The sequence below is a fragment of the Camelus bactrianus genome, chromosome X, assembly GCF_048773025.1.
Source record: "Camelus bactrianus isolate YW-2024 breed Bactrian camel chromosome X, ASM4877302v1, whole genome shotgun sequence".
Lineage (NCBI taxonomy): Eukaryota > Metazoa > Chordata > Mammalia > Artiodactyla > Camelidae > Camelus > Camelus bactrianus.
The window spans coordinates 32727988-32746029 of record NC_133575.1 but is presented as its reverse complement, the minus strand read 5'-3'; the positions used below and the strand labels follow the sequence as shown (position 1 = coordinate 32746029).

The 18042-nt window shown below is 35.6% G+C and overlaps 1 protein-coding gene across 8 annotated transcripts in view; it reads left to right on the top strand.

The window, feature by feature from the left end:
* CASK (calcium/calmodulin dependent serine protein kinase) overlaps positions 1-18042 on the top strand; it is a 314565-nt gene that overhangs the window by 110481 nt on the left and 186042 nt on the right. The gene's annotated exons all lie outside the window — the stretch shown is intronic.

Here is an 18042-nt window from a genome sequence, read left to right as displayed (position 1 = left end):
CATATGAAGGAAATAGGTAACAGTGTATCTTGATTTTAAAAAGCCATGTTTTTTGTCAGTAAGATGGAGAAATGTGAGCTAAGGATAGTACAATTGGCTAGTTTCACAGCTTGTTGGATGATTGTGTCCAAAGAGATTATGTAAAGTTTTATGGGATGGCATACTATTCTGTTCAAAATTTTAATCAGTGACTTTCATTAGGGTCTCTCACAAAGTGGTAATCAAGGCATTGTCCAGGGCTAAAATCATTTGAAGGCTCCACTTCTAAGCTCACTCACATGGTTGCTGGAAGCATGCTATTAAACTGAGGGCCTTGGTTCCTCATGGGCTGGTGGACCGAGGCCTCCCGAGGTTCCTCATCACTGGGCCTCTCCATGGAGCAGCTCACAACATGGCAGCTGGCTTCATCTGGCCAGCAAACAGGAGTGCAAGAGTACTAACAAGACTGAAGTCTGTCTTGTAATCTAATCTCTGAAACTTCTGCCATATTCTCTTGGTTAGAAATAAGTCACTAGATCCAGCCCACACACAAGGGCAGGGGGATTACACAGGGTGTGAATACCAGGAGATGATGGTCGCTGGGAGCCATGTCAGTAACTGTCCCCTATAGAGGCCTAGCTAATGCATTGAATATCTAGATCAAAATTTTAAAATATTTCACAAACTTGAAGCAAAGGAGCTGTGAAATAAAGATGAAGGTTTAAGACCAGTTAATTTAAATGCATTCATTCACATATGTAAGTGCAAGATCACTGTGAACTTAGTTGTAAGTGCTTTTGTGAAAAAGATGTAAACATTTTACTTAGTTGTTGCACCAGTTTTAAAAAGCCCTGAATGGACCTTCCAGCTACATTAATTAGAATTACATCATATTCAGAACTAAGCCACACTCCCACTGTATTGCACATTGCCCGTTCTCCCTGGAGTGTTCATAGTAAGCGGGACACTGCTTCCAGAAGGGGGTAGCCAGAGTGGGAAAGGCCTAGAAATGCTGTCATAGAGTCACAGCCTTCCAAAGCTTTGTTAACAAACCTGCTGAAAGATTTTTGAAAACTGTGTACCTCCACACATATCTTTCAGTTGACACGTAAAAACTTTTATTGTGAGGATATTTTCCTCAAAGCTGTAGAGCTGTAACTTTATCTCATTCAATTTATGGAAAGTGTCTGCTTTGTGACCTGAATGGCAAAGCTAGTCATCATTGTCAAACCAGTCAGCCAAATCAGACTCGCTTTCTGTCAGAAAAAAAATCTGACTTCATTTTTCAAATAAAATTGAAGTGTTAATAGACACCACTGTGACAGTCATCTTACTATTGATTTCTAATTCTAAAATAGATAAGGCTTTGCCATGAATATATTATCTGGATGAAATAAGGTGCCCCTCTCCTTCCTTTCCAAAGCTGTTCTGCTGTCATGGGTCGCTCCCTTCCTCAGTAGCTTTGCATTCCCCAGTTGTCTCTTTGAAGCTAGGCAGTCTTTTCAGGATGGGTGAGCAGTTTGTCTTTTCAGTTGGATTCATATGAGTGGAGATACGAAAGGAAAATTAGCAGACCACAGACTTGTTTTCAGAGAGACCAAATTATGGCAAATGTAGATATGGCTTAAATGCTTTAAACATATCCTAATACATGTGTCCCCTTGAAGGACTTCGAATTCTGCCAGAGATAACCTAACTCCCGTTTTGAAGACCATTTGGCATGGAAGAGCTATTGAAAAGACTAGGAGACTTTAGTTACCCAAGCATCTATTGGTTTTCTTTTTCTGCTAAAAGAATCCTCAGGGCAGAAGCCCATGGTAGAACATAATGGATGTCCTCAGTTATTTGAAAGGTCATCGTGTGTACGAGGATTATATGTTTATTCAGTGTCGGGTCAGGAACTGTAAGTGGAATCAACAGGTTTCAGGTAGATTTCACCTCTAGGCAAGGAAGCCCTCCTTCATTAGACTAACTCCGTGAATGAAGCAGGCTGTCTCCATTACTCGCTAGAGTCTACCATTACTCACTGGAAGTGCTTACACTAAGCTGGATCCATCCAAGGTGCCTGAAGAAAAGATTTTAATTTTGAACTGGAGAGGGCCTCTAACATCTCTTCAAATTTTAAGATATTATCATTCTTTTTATATCACTTTTTCTTATTTAATTTTATTGTTCAGTCAAGAAATCTGTTTCTGTCCATATTTTTATTTACTGAGAAAACTAGAAAACAGATTTTGCCATATACTACAATGAGCATAGAAAGCAAAAATTTTAAATTCACCTAAATTTCATATTTGCTGTTTATTTCAAAGGGGTCTAAGTGACAATGTAATAGAGAGAAGATGGTCCTTGGTGTCATAAAACTGTGGTTAGTATCCCAGCTCTGTCACTTTTACTAATTATGTGACTTTTTAAAGTCTTTTAACTTGAAAGTCTTCATAAAATTATGAAAACTAGATGGGAAAAATATTTGAATTCACTTCGTAAGATGGTGATGTGCTCTGCAACCGTAAGGTATTGTTTGTAGTGGGTTTCACAGGTTAGTTTTAGTTTCTCAGTGTTGAATTATATGGGATTTTATAGAGCTAATTTTGTGTCATTCAGTTATGATTGAAATAATTTATCAATGACAATATATTGAGAATTTATCAGTCACCTAATCTTGGTGTTAACCCAAATCACTGGAAAATGGCTTTCTATTTTTTTAACCTTTTATTTTGGAAAATTTCAAATAAAAAGAGAATAGTATAATGAACCTCAGTGTACCTGTCACTGAGCTTCAATAGTTATCAATATTTTACCATTCTTGTTCTGTCCTTTACTGTTGTCCTTTTTTTCCTCCTGGTTATTTCTAAAACAATATCATTTCACCTATAAATACTCCTGTTTGTATTTATAGATAAGGACTGTATGTATATGTGTGCGTATGCACATCTATTTCTCCCCCTATACATAATACTATTATTATGTCTAGCAAAATCAACAATAATTCCTTACTGTCGTGTCATATTCAGTTGATACTCAATTTTCCCTGACTGAACAGGAATTTTTAAAGCACTTATTTCTCAATTTAGAATTGTTTTATTAGCTCTAGGGGTCTGGAAGTAGATTATAAATTCACAGTTAAAATAACTTAGTTAACTATTTCTCAAAAGGGTCAGAAACAAAATAGAAATATAAAATTGTTCTTTCATATCATTCGTTTTTATAAATTTATCTCAGTAGTTGTTCTTGCCCAGTTTTTTGCATTCTCTTTGATTTCCTAAGTTTAAAACAAATGAACAAACCCCAAACCATCCATTATTGTAAGATTAAAGGTCCTGTGGATCAAAGAGCAAAGCAGTAAGTTTGTGTGTGCCTCCACCTACTGGCTAGGTAAGAGATTGCTTACATGATTGTAATGTAGACAAAGCTACGCCAGATTTTGTTCCCTGCTTCTGGCAGTGTATCTACTGACCCTGGTATTCAGGAGCTCATTGCTCAAGTTATGGGTTATCTGGATCCTTTCCAGTTTTTTGACATGACACCAATATAGAGCAGATAGGGAAAGGGAAAGCAAATGAAGTAAGGGCAGTTGACTGCTGTTCATTGGCTGCTTGGAAATAGCTCTGATAATTTTGATGGAGAAAAGGCTAGAACAAACAATATATTTTGATTATCAATGAATTTCTTAATATGGTATCCATAACTTTCTTTGCCGCAGATTATCTATAACCAACTCTCCCTTTTTTCCCCCAAACTGAAATCACGAAATCATATGGTCCAATGTTGCTGTTTATCATGTTAGCAAATCCTTAGAACAAGTTGATACTCATTTAATTACAAATGGTTTATAAGTTTAAAGAATACTCAAATATAGAGGCAGAACCAGAATTTTAGAGCTGGAAAAGATTAGAGCAGTAGATTTCAAAAGTTAGCATTGGAAACAGTAGAGCTTGTTAAACTAGCATGTAACCAGGCCCTACCTCCTAGGTATTCAGTTTCAACAAATGTGGGTCCTGAAACAAGAGGTCAAGAGATGACTGACCTTTAAAGTAGGAGTAGTACTATTTAGAGACTATGTTGTCATTTTCCCCAACATACAGTATTTTGTTAGAAATCTGCATGTGTTTACACTACATCCATTGCTTTGGGGTTACACTTAAATTAGGACTTGTCTGTAGCAGTTTGCTATTATTTCAAAAAAAATTAGTATTTTAAAACATAGGTTGAATTCTGAAGACAGAGCTGTGTCATGTCACCCCGCCCTCCCAAAATTAAATGTTTATTTCTAAGTAACACATCAGGACTTGTCTTTACTAGTGTCTGATACTTGAGTTAAGCTGTAAATCCTAAATTGGCTGGCCAAGGAAGTTTAATTAGCTTATTATAGAATGATTACATGTACCATGGGGAGACTATACAGTAATTAAATATGAATTTAAAAGACATATGATATGAAAAGAATAATTTGTATCTTTTAAATAATATCAACAGTTTGTATTTTTGAACCTCACAAAAGAGATAAATAGACTGAAAGCTCTTTTATTTATTTTAAGTTTATTTTTTTAATTTTATTTTTAGTCTAGCATTTATGCTCCGGGAAGGGAATGTTTGTGGAATGCATTTATACTGATAGAGCTTATTATTACTTACCAGCAAACTTGCCACTTAAGGGAAAATATATTTGTTTCATATCAAGCAAGAAATATCTTGGCTGTAGCATTTTAATTTATATTAAAATTTGTGCAAACTTTTATAGCTAGTCTTATCTATTTTGATTTTTTGTTTTTATGTGTAATGGTATTCAGCACATATTAATTGAATGCCTGCATAAATGCTGGGTAGCAAGAAATGGTTGGGAAATATTGTTTGGTCCTAGTAAACATTAGAAACCTGATACTTAGGTAATTCAATGAGATAAGATACATGAAAAGACCTAGCTGGCTGCCTCTGTAGGCCCTTGATAAATGCTAGTTGAAAGAACAAACTTCTGTATCATTATAAACTTTTTAAAATTGAATTTTTCTCTTGACTTAGCTTTACCACATATTAAATGTTTAATTGCATTTTAGTTTTAAGAGCTATGTATGAGGAGTCCCCAAGACCCCCCGCCACCCCAGGTTTGATGGTTCACTAAGAGAACTCACAGGACTCAGCAGACAGTCATACTCACAGCTATGACTTATTACAGCTAAAGAGTATAAAGCAAAATCAGCAAAATCAGCAAAAGGAAAAGGTACAGGGGTTGAAGTCCAGGGGCAGCCAGGCACAAGTGTCCAAGGGTCTTATGCCAGCAACCAGCTGTGATAACACATGTGAGATGTTGTCTATCAGGGAAGCTCATTAGAGACTCAGCACCCAGGGTTTATATCGGGGGCTTGTTTCGTAAGCACCCTCTGCCTGGTGCATACCAAATTCCAGACTCCCAGAAAGAAAACAGGTGTTCAGGATAAATCATATTGTTTGCCCAAGCAGTTTAGACACACTGAGCCACTCTTTTGAGCTAAGAGGGAAGGAACCCATCCAAGTTCACAGATGCCAATCAAAAGTCAGCCTGGTAGGCAGACCTTTCAATCTTTTTGAAAGATAATAGTTTAGTCCTGCTATATTAACTCCTTTCTGCACAAACTAAAATAGCGATAAACAGAAGAAGAATTTTGAGTTAATAAACTCCTGGATCTGCAAACAAAATATGATGACCTATAAAGATGATTGCAAAGTTGGGTATTTTTTAAACTTTATAATTACTGTATCATTTTGACATCTACTTTTTTTTAAAAAAGTGGACTTCCCAATTTTTGTATAAAACAATCCCTAGATTGAGATGCTATAGTGTAGAGTAGATTTTAAATTTTGAATGATTTAGGAAACAGTTTGCATTCTGATACCTACTACCTTAGAAATACATTTGGAGTTCTCGCTCTAGTAGTTTTTTAATATATGAAAGCTGATCTTCAAACACTAAAATAATGTTCAATAAATTTATGTACATATAAAGTAAGAAGAAAATTCAGTTAACTTTGTTATTTAAAAGAAGTAGCTTGTTCATTTAAAATGAATTATAAGTAGTTTTTAGTGTAAACAACCTTTATGATATACATGCTTTGTAAAAATTTAGAAATTACAGAAAAGTATAATGACAGAAAGAATACTATTTGCAAAAGGTAATCACAATGAACATTTCAGAACATTTCCTTCTGTTTATACTCATTATCACAATTGCAGTAAATTGAATATGCAATTTTGTATCCTGATTCTTTTCACTAAATAATTTTAAGCATTTTTCTATACCATTAGATTCTTTTTTAGAAATAATGTTTTAATGGCTGCATTAACATATCTAAACTATGTACATTTGCTATATGTAATATTTGTCCTAAAGTTGAATATTTACAGTGTGTTCTGTTTTTCCCTATTAGAAATAATATTATGATTAATAATATTTTTATACAGAATTACTTGTGCATACCCCCTGATTGTCTTATTCCCTCAAAATAAGTTTTTAGAAGCAGAATTACTAGATACTAGAACTAGTGTATGAATGCCTGCAAACACCTACATCACACATAGATTTAACCTTTTTATGGAATGTATCACATTTAGAAAAAATGCATACACAGAACTGTACAAGCATAAGGAATTATTGTAATGTGAACACCCATTTAACTACAATCCAAGTCAAGAAATTTAAAAACTGCCAGCACCTCAACAGCCCCCAAATTCTGCTTTCTGGTTACAACCTCCTACCACTCAGAATTAACTTTATCCTAGACTTCGTTTCCATGTTTTTATATCTATACCATCCAAATAAGTATCCCTGAATAATGTAATTGTTACCTGTCTTTTAAAATCTTTATTTACATGGAATCATACAGTACATACTCTTTTTGGCCTGTGAGATTGATCCAGGTTGGTTTGCACTCCTTCATTTTGTTGCTATATAGTGTGAACAAACATTCACAATTTATGCATTCATGCTAATGTTAATGGGTATTTGGATTATTTCCAGATTTGGCTATTTTGAACAATGCTGTTAGAAACAGTCTTATACCTGTATCCTAATGCACCTAAATGCATGTTCATAGTATAGACCTAGGGGTGGAATTAATACGTTTTAGAGTATATGCAACTTCAGTTTGCCTAGATAACACGAAGCTATTTTCTAAAGTGGATGTACAAACTGACTCTTTACCAGTGGTATATGGCTCTCTAAGGTGATCCAAGTCCCAGTTTTCCTGGCATTGCCTCTATTTAAAATATTGATGTTAGTTCTTATTCACAGTGCTCTCCTTTTATTCTCATGATTAATTATTACCTATTTTGCATACTGTTGGTAATACTCTCTTGGCATTGTCAGGATTTTTAATTTTTGCCAGTTGGTGTGTAGTAGAATTTCCTTGTAATTTTTCCTGATTACTCTTCCCTGATCGGCATTTAGTGATGTATCCCTTCCTTCTTTCAATGGTATCTTTTGATTAACAGAAATTTGTGATTTTTATGTAGTCTAATTTATCATTCTTAATTTAATGGCCAGTGTTTTTGTATCTTGTTTAAGACATATTTACTCCCCTGAGATTAAGATATTCTCCTGTGTTTTATCATCCATCTGGAATTGATTTAGGGTACATTGTGAACTAGCAGTCCAATTTCATTTCTTTCCACGTGGATATTCAGTAGTCTCAGCACAGTTACTGAAAAGACTGCTCGGTAGTACCTCTTTTGCCATAAATCAGGCATCTATATCTGTATGATTATTCCAGGCTCTATTCTGGTCCATTGGCCTATTTGCCTGGCATTGTGCCAAGAGCATGTTGTCTTACTTACTGTAGCTTTACCATAAGTCCTGGTAAAGCAGAGCCTTCCACCTTGTTCTTCTTCAGACATGTCCTGAGAGCTGCGCTTGCCTCTGCATGTTCCATATACATTTTAGAATCAAGTTGTCAGTTTACCCACACACACATTTACAAAAACTGTTGGGATTTTGCCTTGAATTATTAGATCAAATCTTTATAGCAACTGGAGAATAACTGACAGATTTTTAATATTGAGTCTTCCAATTCATGAACATGGTGTCTGTCTTCCCACTTACTTAGGTCTCTGATTTCTTTCAATAAAGAAATCAAATTATCTCCATAGAAATTGTGTACATCTTTAGTTAGATTCTTAGGCATTTGCTTTTAAAAATGAATCAGTCTCTTTTTCTCTTTCTCTTTTTCTCTCCTTCCTCCTTTCCTTTTTCCTTGTATTGACTTTATATTCCTTCTATTTATCAAGCTTCATCAATTCCAATAATTTATCTGTAGAACTGTTTGGATTTCCTGCATACCTGATCATATCATCTATGTATAAGGAAGATTTTGTTTATTCCTTTCCAATTCTTTTACATTTTATTTATTTATTTATTTACATTTTATTTATTTCTCTAACCTTTACTGCAGTGGATCCAGAATAATGGTGATAGCAGTTACCTTTGTTTATTTCTGATCTTAGAGTTTTCTAAGCGTAAACAGATGGTGAATTTTAACAAATGCTTTTTATCCTGTATATATTGAAATTATTTTCTTCTTTGTTAATGCAGTGAATTTCATTGATCTTTGGTTAACCACACTTGGTCATGATGTATAAACCTTTTTATATATTGCTAGACTTGCTTTGCTTATATTTCGTTTAGACTTTACATCTATATTTGTGGGAAGATTATACTTCAATTTTCTTGTAGTGTCCATATCAGATTTTTAGATCTAGATTATGCTAGCCTCATAAAATGAACTGAGGAGTGTCCTCTGTTTTTTGTTTGTTTGTTTGTTTCTTTTAGTTTTCCATATATGATTGGTAGAACTCACCTATAAACCCATATAGGCCAGACTTTCTTATGAAAAGAGTTTCCATTTCTGATTCAATTGCTTAAATACTTAAAGGAATGTTCAAGTTTTCTATTTATTTCTCTGTCACTTTTGGTGAATTGTGTTTCACTAGCAATGAGTGCATTTTATCTAAACTTTAAACAGTTTTGTTGTAAGGTGGTTCATAATATCTCTAACAGTCTCTAACAGGATCTTTTTAATTCTTGATACTAGTAATTTGTGCCTTTTCTTTTTCTTTCTCAGCCTTGCCAGATATTTAACAGTTTTATTCGTCTTTTAAACAACAACTTTTAGCTTTGTAAATCCTTTTTATTGTGTGTTTATTCTCTATTTCAGTAATTTCTGCTTGTTATTTCCATTCTTCTACTTTAGATTTAATCTTCTAGGCTTTATTTCCTTCTTTAAATTTCAATCTTTGTATCCTTGAGTTTTTAGTTGGGTCTCTTGTTAAAGACATGTAGTTTTTTTTTATTCTAGACTTTTAATCTTTGTCTTTTAATTGGAGCATTTAATTATATTTTGGTGTATTTTGATTGACATTATGGTCTTTTGTGCTTTCTATTTTTACCACTTGTTACATGTTTAATTTCTTCACCTGCCCTGATTTATTTGGATCAATTGAATTTTTTATCATTTTATTTTTCTTTTATTAATTTGGAAGTTCAAGCACTCTTTGCTGTTACCTGAGCGTGTAGCCCAGAATATACAGTATGCCTCCCTAATTCATCAAATTCTAATATTGATACCATTATTGTTTAGCTGAACAGCACAAGCACTGTAGAACATATTAATGCAATATAATGCCCCCCCCTTGACTTATAGGCTATTGTTTTCACATATATAAGTTACATTTATGTGTATAAGTCCATAAGTTACATGTATTTACATCACTCCAAATTATATTATTGTTTGTATTCATTTAGATTTACCCACACACTTATCCTTTCTTTGTTCTTTATTCTTTCAGCATCTGTAAGGTTTTATCTGGATTCATTTTCCTTGTGTCGGTTTGCTAGCTACAAACTCTCCATTATTGCTGGTTTCAGAATTTCCTTATTTTCCTTTCAGTATTGAAGGATAGTCACTGAGTAGAGAATTCTAGGTTGATATTTTCTTTCCGTTAGGTATCATTCCACTGTCTTCCGGCTTCCACTGATGTTAAGAATTCAGCTAGTAGTCTTCTCTCTGAGGGTAGTCTGTCTTTATTTTTCAAGTTATTGAAAAAATGTTTTCTTATCTTTTGTTTTCTGTGGTTTCCTCTGTGATGTGTTGTGTGTGCTTTAATCCTGCCTTAGGTCTTTAGGTCTCTTGGATCAGTGTATTGGTATTATTTATGTTTAGGGAATATTCTCAGCCATTCTCTCTTCAGATATTACCTCTGCCTTTTTCTTTCTCTCATCACCTTTGTGACCCATTTAAGTATAGATACAGGTATATCTTATGGTATTCTCTCTATCTTCTACCTTTTTTTTCTGTATTTTGTATGTTTTTACTTTTTTAAAGCTACATTTCTTTCTCTTTTTTTGCAAAAAAAAATTCAAGCTCAACTTTTATATTCTGGGACATAGTAAACTTCATTATTTTAATAATCTGTGTTGGATAATCTAAGTATATGAAATCCCTGTTTGTCTTTATTGTCTGTCATTTTTTCTGATTCTTGGTCAGGATATCTTACACCTTTATGTACCTGGTTAATTCTGACTCTGTGCTAGAAATTATTTTGAAAATTATTGGCCTTGAATGGTACTTTCTTCCTTTAGAGAGGACTTTTATTTGCTTTTACCAGACACTTGTAGACACTAGCAATTTGGGACTATCTTAATCAAGTTTCAAGGCTTGAATTTTCAGGGCCAGATTGCAAACATGTGAAGAAGCTGATTACTTCTGTTTCACCCCTAACCCTTTAGGGTCCTAGCTCAGTGTTGGAGAGTAGTTTATGAGATTCCCCTGTATTCTGACTTGCTTTCCTTTGGAGATCTTCTGTATAAGCAGATGTCCCCAGGGCAAAAAGGACTGATCCTTGGCTTGATTCTTGATAGATGACAGTATCCATGTTTACATTTTGATAGGTCAAAATGAAATGTTGGTTTAATTTGCATTTATTTTATTACTAGTGTGGTCAAATATTTTTAAAGTATGTTTTCCCATTTCTTTATCTGCTCACTTTCTTTTATTTTTTGCCATTTTTGTAAGAATTCTTTATTTACTAAGGATTTTACTTTTTTTCACATATTTCCAAGTATTTTCCCCAAATTTGCCTGTTTAATTTTGTTTACAGTGTTGGACTTTTTTGTGTATTGACTTTTTAAATATGCTGAAGCTTAAAATTCTGTCAGAGAAAGAAGTTACAAATAAGCAACAATAAGGCTAAAATGAACTCTGTGGTGCTGGATTAGAGTTGGAGATGGCAGTATGATATATTTAATGTATGTGCACACACATATAGTACACATACGTGTGTTTGCATGTGTGTGCATATATATTCATATATACATATATGTGCACCCAGATAGATACAGAAATAGATACATGCACCTGGGTTAGTACACATTTCTGCCACTGAGAGGCAGAAGCAGTGACACTGCTGTAGTAATGAGCAAACCCACATCCAGATCTTCACTTTTAATGTATTCTCCAATAGAAGGAGCCAAGTCTCCTTAGAGAAATTATTAATTCTAAGACCGGGGCAGAGAAAATATAAGTAAGCCTGGAGCATTTTATAGTACCTGAAAGTAAGGAAATACTCAAAAAGAAAAAAGATGGGGGCACGTCAGAGGGAGACAGGAACCAACCTGAAAGAGCGCCCAATGGCCAAAACTGGAATAATTTGGGCAACAAAATTACCATAGTACTGGATTATAACCCAAGGTATAAAATAAATGTCTATGAGTCCATACCAATATAAAGAAATTGTTGAATAAGTAGATAAATGAGAGAGAAGAGACAAACCTTCCTTACAGAAGAATTCCAAATAATTTATGTAGGTAACCCCCCTCCTGCCTTAAGTGTGGAGTGGACTCATTGACTCGCTTTCAAACAACAGAGCATAGAAAGAGGAACATAGTGACTTTATAGTGGAGAAACCTGGCTGACGACCCCTCTTAACCAAAGAATCAAGTTAGCATCACCAGTGATAAGTCATGTGGATATCACGTGCCCCCTGAGGTGATGTTCTGAGAAGGGCACTTTACCTCTGTGGTATCCTCCCCCCAAAACCCACAATCTTCATCTAAAAGTGAAAAAAACTTCAGACAGGTCCAAATTGAAGGGCATCCCACCAAATACCTGGCCAGTGCTCTTTTTAAAGTGTCATGGTTGTGAAAAACAAGGAAAGACTGAGACATTGTCACAGACCAGAGTAGACTAAGGAGACTCAATGACAAAATGTAATGTGTCCTGCATGGGATCCCAGAACAAAGAAAGTACCTTAGTCCACAAACGCATGAAGTCCAAATACAGTCTGGAGTTGAGCTAATAGTAATGTATCAGGGTCATTCTCTTAGTTTTGACAAACGTACTATACTTAACATTAGGGGAAGTTGGGTGAGGGGTATACAGAACTCTTTGTCCCGTTTTTTCCATTTTTATGTAAATCTAAAACTATTAGAAACTGAACAGTTTTCTTCAATCAAAATTAAACAAACATGAAACCATGAGTTTACACCATTATTTCCATTAATTACAGATTTTTATTTGTGAGATGTTAATTAGATAATAAAGAATTGTTAGTTTGTAACATAACTTTATAACTGCAGTTATTTTACAAAAAGAGTCCTTACCTTTTGGAGATAAGTACTGGAATACTTATCATAAAGTCTGGGATTTGCCTCAGAATCAGGTGAGGGGTGATCCGTGGGTAATGGCTAGAAGTTTAGGTAAAACAGGATTAGCCAGTGAGTTGTTCATTGTTGGAGCAGGGTAATGGGAATATGAGCCTTACTCAATACCTTCTACTTTTGAAATTTTCCATAATAAGAAGTTTTTTAAAAGAGAGAAAGAAATTACAGAGTTTTTACTTAATTTTTCAATTTATTTTTATTTTTAAATTTTGTAAGTTAAGGTATAGAGGGTGTACAACATTCTGTTCCTGGTGTACAACAGTGGTTCACAATTTTTAAAGGTTGAACTCCATTTATAGTTATTATAAAACATTGGCTCTATTTCCTGTGTTGTATAAAATATCCTTGTAGCTTATTTATTTTAACGTACAGTTTGTGCCACTTAATCCCCTACCCCTCCCTTACCCCCTCCCTTCCCTCTCCCTGCTGGTAACCACTAGTTTGTTCTCTCTATCTGTGAGTCTGTTTCGTTTTTGTTATATAAGCTAGTTTTTTTTTTTATTCCACATCTAAGTGATATCATACAGTATTTGTCTTTTTCTGTCTGACCTATTTCACTTAACATAATACCATAATACTGAGCACAATTAAGTAAAAGTTTTATTTAATCTAAAAAATTGTATATTTGTACATCTTTTCTCTGAAAATCTGGGTTTCTTAACCACATTAACATACTTGTTTCATCCTACTAGTTTAAATACATAATGAAAACAAGACTACCAAATGCAGATTAGGCTTTCTTTGCCCTTCTTTTCAGCCTTAGGGTATATCCCACTAGGGATGCACAATCAAACCACTGAGTTTTAAAGTCACTCTTTAAAAGTTTTAAAATAACTCTTCTCTTTGCAATTATGCCACGAGCTTGACATAGAGTTAAGTTTGTTTATTTCAATTTGTCTTTTTTAAATTAGTTTTTATTGAGATAATTATAGAGTCCCATGCAGCTTATAAAGAAGTAATACAGAGACATCCTTGTAGATGTTGCCCAGTTTCACCCAACATTAACGTTGTACAAAACTAGTATGTTGTCACAACTAGGCTATTGCACTGATACACTCTTCCGATCTTATTCAGGTATTTGCATCAGTTTGTTTTTAGAGATTGCCTCTTATTTCTTCTTGACTTAGTTTTGGTTTTAGATTATGAAAAACATACATGATTGGAAGGTCAAACGTTTTAAAAGTTTTAATTTAATTTTTAATTTAACAATTTGAAAACACCAGGGATCTCTCCATAGCAGTATGTAGACATCTTCTTCATTCCTATTTATACCTTCTTAGTACTCCATTATGGATATAAAATTATTTATTAAGCCAGTTCCCTATTGATGGACATTTGGATCATTTCCAGTCTTCTTTTACGTTAATAACCTTGTGCATACATCATTTCACACTATTGTTAATGCCAAATTCCTTCCACAAATGTTGTACCACTTTCCACTCCTACCAGCATTGTATGAAAGTTGTAGACTCTCATTTTAAATTGTGATCTAAAGAACTGAACTAATCTTTCAGTCATATTATTAGTAAATATCTTATTTCATTCTAAAACTGTGCTTATATGTATAAATCTAGACAGAGAGAATTATAGATAAATTCTGTTTTATTCTTATGGTCCTCGTCCATATCTGTGGACTTGACCAGAATGATGTTAACTACAGTGGATTACTGTGAGATCACTATGCCCAAGAGAATTTATAATACTCAGAAATAGAGATAAGGTCTTTTGTCCTTCTGCTGGTTAACTTGGGTCAGTAGGCAGTGTCTTTGAATATTAATATGGAGGTATGAAAAATATATTTGTTCTGTCTTTTTGCCAGACTCTAGAAAGTATTTGTTTGTCTTAAAGATACTCTTCGTATTTCTCACACACACCAATGAGGGCTCAAAAAGTTCAAAGGAGATAGGGACAAAATCTTGATGAGCCTTTTAAGAAATGGCAGGGATTTTGGATTTTATCTTAAAGATACGGATGCCATCACAAGCAATTATATGATCAGACTTCCATTCTGAAAGCGTTCTTTGGCTATAGTATTGCTGTAGGGTTGGATTTGGATATGGGGAGCATTTGGAAGCCATTACAGTGATTTAGTAGGAACGTTGATGGCTAGGATAGATCAGTGTCAGTAGAGATGAATGGAAGTAAATAGAACTTGGAGATATTTAGGAATTAGAATGGACAAGATTTGCGTAAAGGAAGTAAGGAAGCAAGAGTCAAAGTTGACTCTCTAGTCACTGGCCTGAGCACCTAGTGTGTGAAGGTGCCTGAGAATAGATGGTGAAATACGTTTTGGACATGTTGAGTTTGAAGTTTCTGTGAGACATCTGAGTGAAGTTGCTAAAGATGAAGTTGAACATGTGCATTAGGAAGGAGCACAGAGAGAGACCATGGCTAGACACAGAGATTGGGGGGAGGGGTTGCTATTTAGATGGTTTAGAAGAGTATATAGAGGGAGAAGAAAAGAGGACTTGAGGACTGAGCGGCTCCCAAATTTGAAAAGAGTGGGCTCTGGAACAGGAGGAATACCTAGCAGATGAGATAGCAAAGACACAGCTAAAGAGATGGAAGGAAAATCATGGCGGCAGAATGTCACAGAAGCCAGGTAAAGAGAGTATGTCAGGAACAGTATTGGGAAATGGAGGGTTTGGGCACTTCTAGTCCCATCCTCCATTAAATTCTCTTATTCCTCAACCAATATCTAGTGCTTATGCTATGCAGAGCTCCTATTCTGGCTTGGTTTTGAGACACGCCCCCTTTTTTCTGTCTCTTGATATCTCTATCTGGTAGCTGGAGATAGTGAAATAATAGAGGACAAATGGAGAGGCCTGCACTATTGTCCTAACTCTGTCACCAACTTTATCCATTTAGTAGTTTTGTTTCTTAATGCCTAATATCTATGAGATAGAGCTAGAAGCTCAGGACAGAGATGGGTAGACATGGAAATAATTATGATGAGAGGAAGGAAGAGAAAGACCATTCACAGAGGAGGCAATACTGAGATTTGAAGGGTGACCAGGAGTTTGCCAAGTGATAGTGGCCAGGACGAAATTAGACAAAGGCTGTAAAGGTAAAGAAATCTCATGAAATGTAAAGAAAGAAAACAGAATGAAGCCAGGCCTCATAAAAACAAGAAAGAAAGACCTCAGCAACTGAGATCACTACTCCCTTCATCCCTCGGGATTTTGCATCTACTTTGCTCTGGAAAGACCAGCTCTCCCTGTTTACTCAAGGACTTGCACACGGCCCCCAAACAGGCTCCCCGGCTCCTCAGTCTGCATGACCTGCAAGGCCAAGTGTCTCCTTCTGCTTCTCTTCACATTCCAGACACATGCGCACACACGCACGGTGGCGGTGGGTTGGGGATATGAATGGATGAGTGAATGAATTTATCTGATTATCTCAGTCTCCTCCTTCTCTTCTAGAACCCTGAGTATCCTCAGTTACTGACCTGCCCCTCTATTGGAAAACCTCCTTTTGAATCTGGGATCTGTTCCATGTCCAGCCAGGGCAAAATAAAAGGCCACTTCTGTTTCCATGCTTGGCCTGGGGTTCTAGGTAGAAGAGTTTAATACTGTATGGAAGGCACGTTGACTATGAGTGGGAAAGGACGTAAGCTTAGAGACAGGGCGAGGAGCATGTGGAATGGCCAGAAATGTGAGTTGGCTTATATGGTTGGGGCACTATTAATAATAGTGAACTGTTACTTTGGAACAAGATGCAAGATGAGAGAATGGAGATGAGGTAGGACATGTAATCATAAAAGCCTCTAGTGGTGTGTGTAACTGCATTGCTACACTTTATACTTGTCTATTGTCTCTTAATTCCTCTCAACAACCCACTAAGCTTAATTACTATGTCCATTTTACAGATGAGAAAACTGCAGTTTAAGAGGTTGTGGCTTGCTCAAGGTCAGAAAGCTGGTGTGCTCCAGCCAGGCTTCCAGCCTAGGCAGTTTGACTCTAGAACATTTACTCTTAGTTGCCCTGATATGTCTAAGGCTTTTAATGCCATATTAAGGATTTTGATTTATCCATTCAAAAGTATTTATTGAATGCCCATAATGTTCCAGGCCCTGTTCTAGATGCTGAGGATTTAACAGTGAGTAATTCAAAGTCCACGCCTACATGAAACGTATATTCTAGTGGAAGAGGCAAACTAACAAATAAATATGTAGTAATAATGGTGAGTAGTGATAAGTGCTATGAAGAACAAGAGCCAGGGAAGGGATAGAGTGATGAGGATGCTACTTCAGATAGGGTGTTCAGAGAAGCCCTTTCTGAGGAGATGACATTTGATCAGACTTTAAAGTTTATTCTGTAGGTGGTGGAGCACATTGAAATAATTTTCCTAAGGTAATAATATCACATTTGTACACTAGAGAGAGACTCCTAGACTCCATGTGAAAAATGTGGTAGAGGGTCGAAACTAAAGTCAGTAAAGAATTCCAGGCAAGATGGGATTTTGGAGTTAAACTTCTTCATTGTAATAGGAACTGAGAGCCCCTAAGAAGAAGGGGTTTGGTTCACCGCATAAAATCCAGGGATAAGACAGAGACCCTCAACCTTAAGCAGTGGCTAAGAAAAGCGCTAGCCATCATATATAAAGTTATAGATAGGTCGGGGGACCTACAGAGAAAAACAAAAACAAGAAATCCCCACTTGAGATAAGTGTTTAAATGAAAATTTCAAAACACACAAGGGAAAATTAACATCCCGAAACAAACTCAATAGATAGGAAATTTGGTCTAAAGAAAACGGAAATAATAGAAAAATCTGAAAGGGATTTCAGAGTCCTCAGAAAGAGAGAGAGAAGGGCTAACATTCATAGAATAAGAGGCTCTTCTATTCAATAAATGTTGAAAAGTCCTTAAGAGGGCATGTGCGTGTGTGTGTGTTTGGAATCAATATGGCCAAGTTGAAAGATAATATCGAGGAACCAATACAGAGCAAAGCACAGTTAAACAGAGATGATAAGTATGAAAGAGAAGCTAAAAGTCATGGAAGCCACATTGAGAATATCCAACATACATAAACAGAATTCTAGAAGTATAGAGGGAGTGATGAAGAGGGGAGACCTTACTCAAAAAAATAATTGTCCAGAACTTTCCCAAACTGAAGAAAGACTGTCCCCATCAGATAGAAATAAGGTTTGGGGAAGAAAATCACTAATCCACTTTTGGATCATCTGAGTTTGTGGTGACTGTGGGACACCTACCTGTAGATGTCCAGTACCAGCTGCGCCATATGGATCTGGCCCCCAGGAGAAGACTTTGGGCTAAAGGTGGAGTTTAGGAGTTGTAACCAGTAGGACAGGGCCCTTTTCACCTCTTGGCACCTCAGTTTCTACCCTACCAACTTGTAAGAATGAAATGAAGTGTG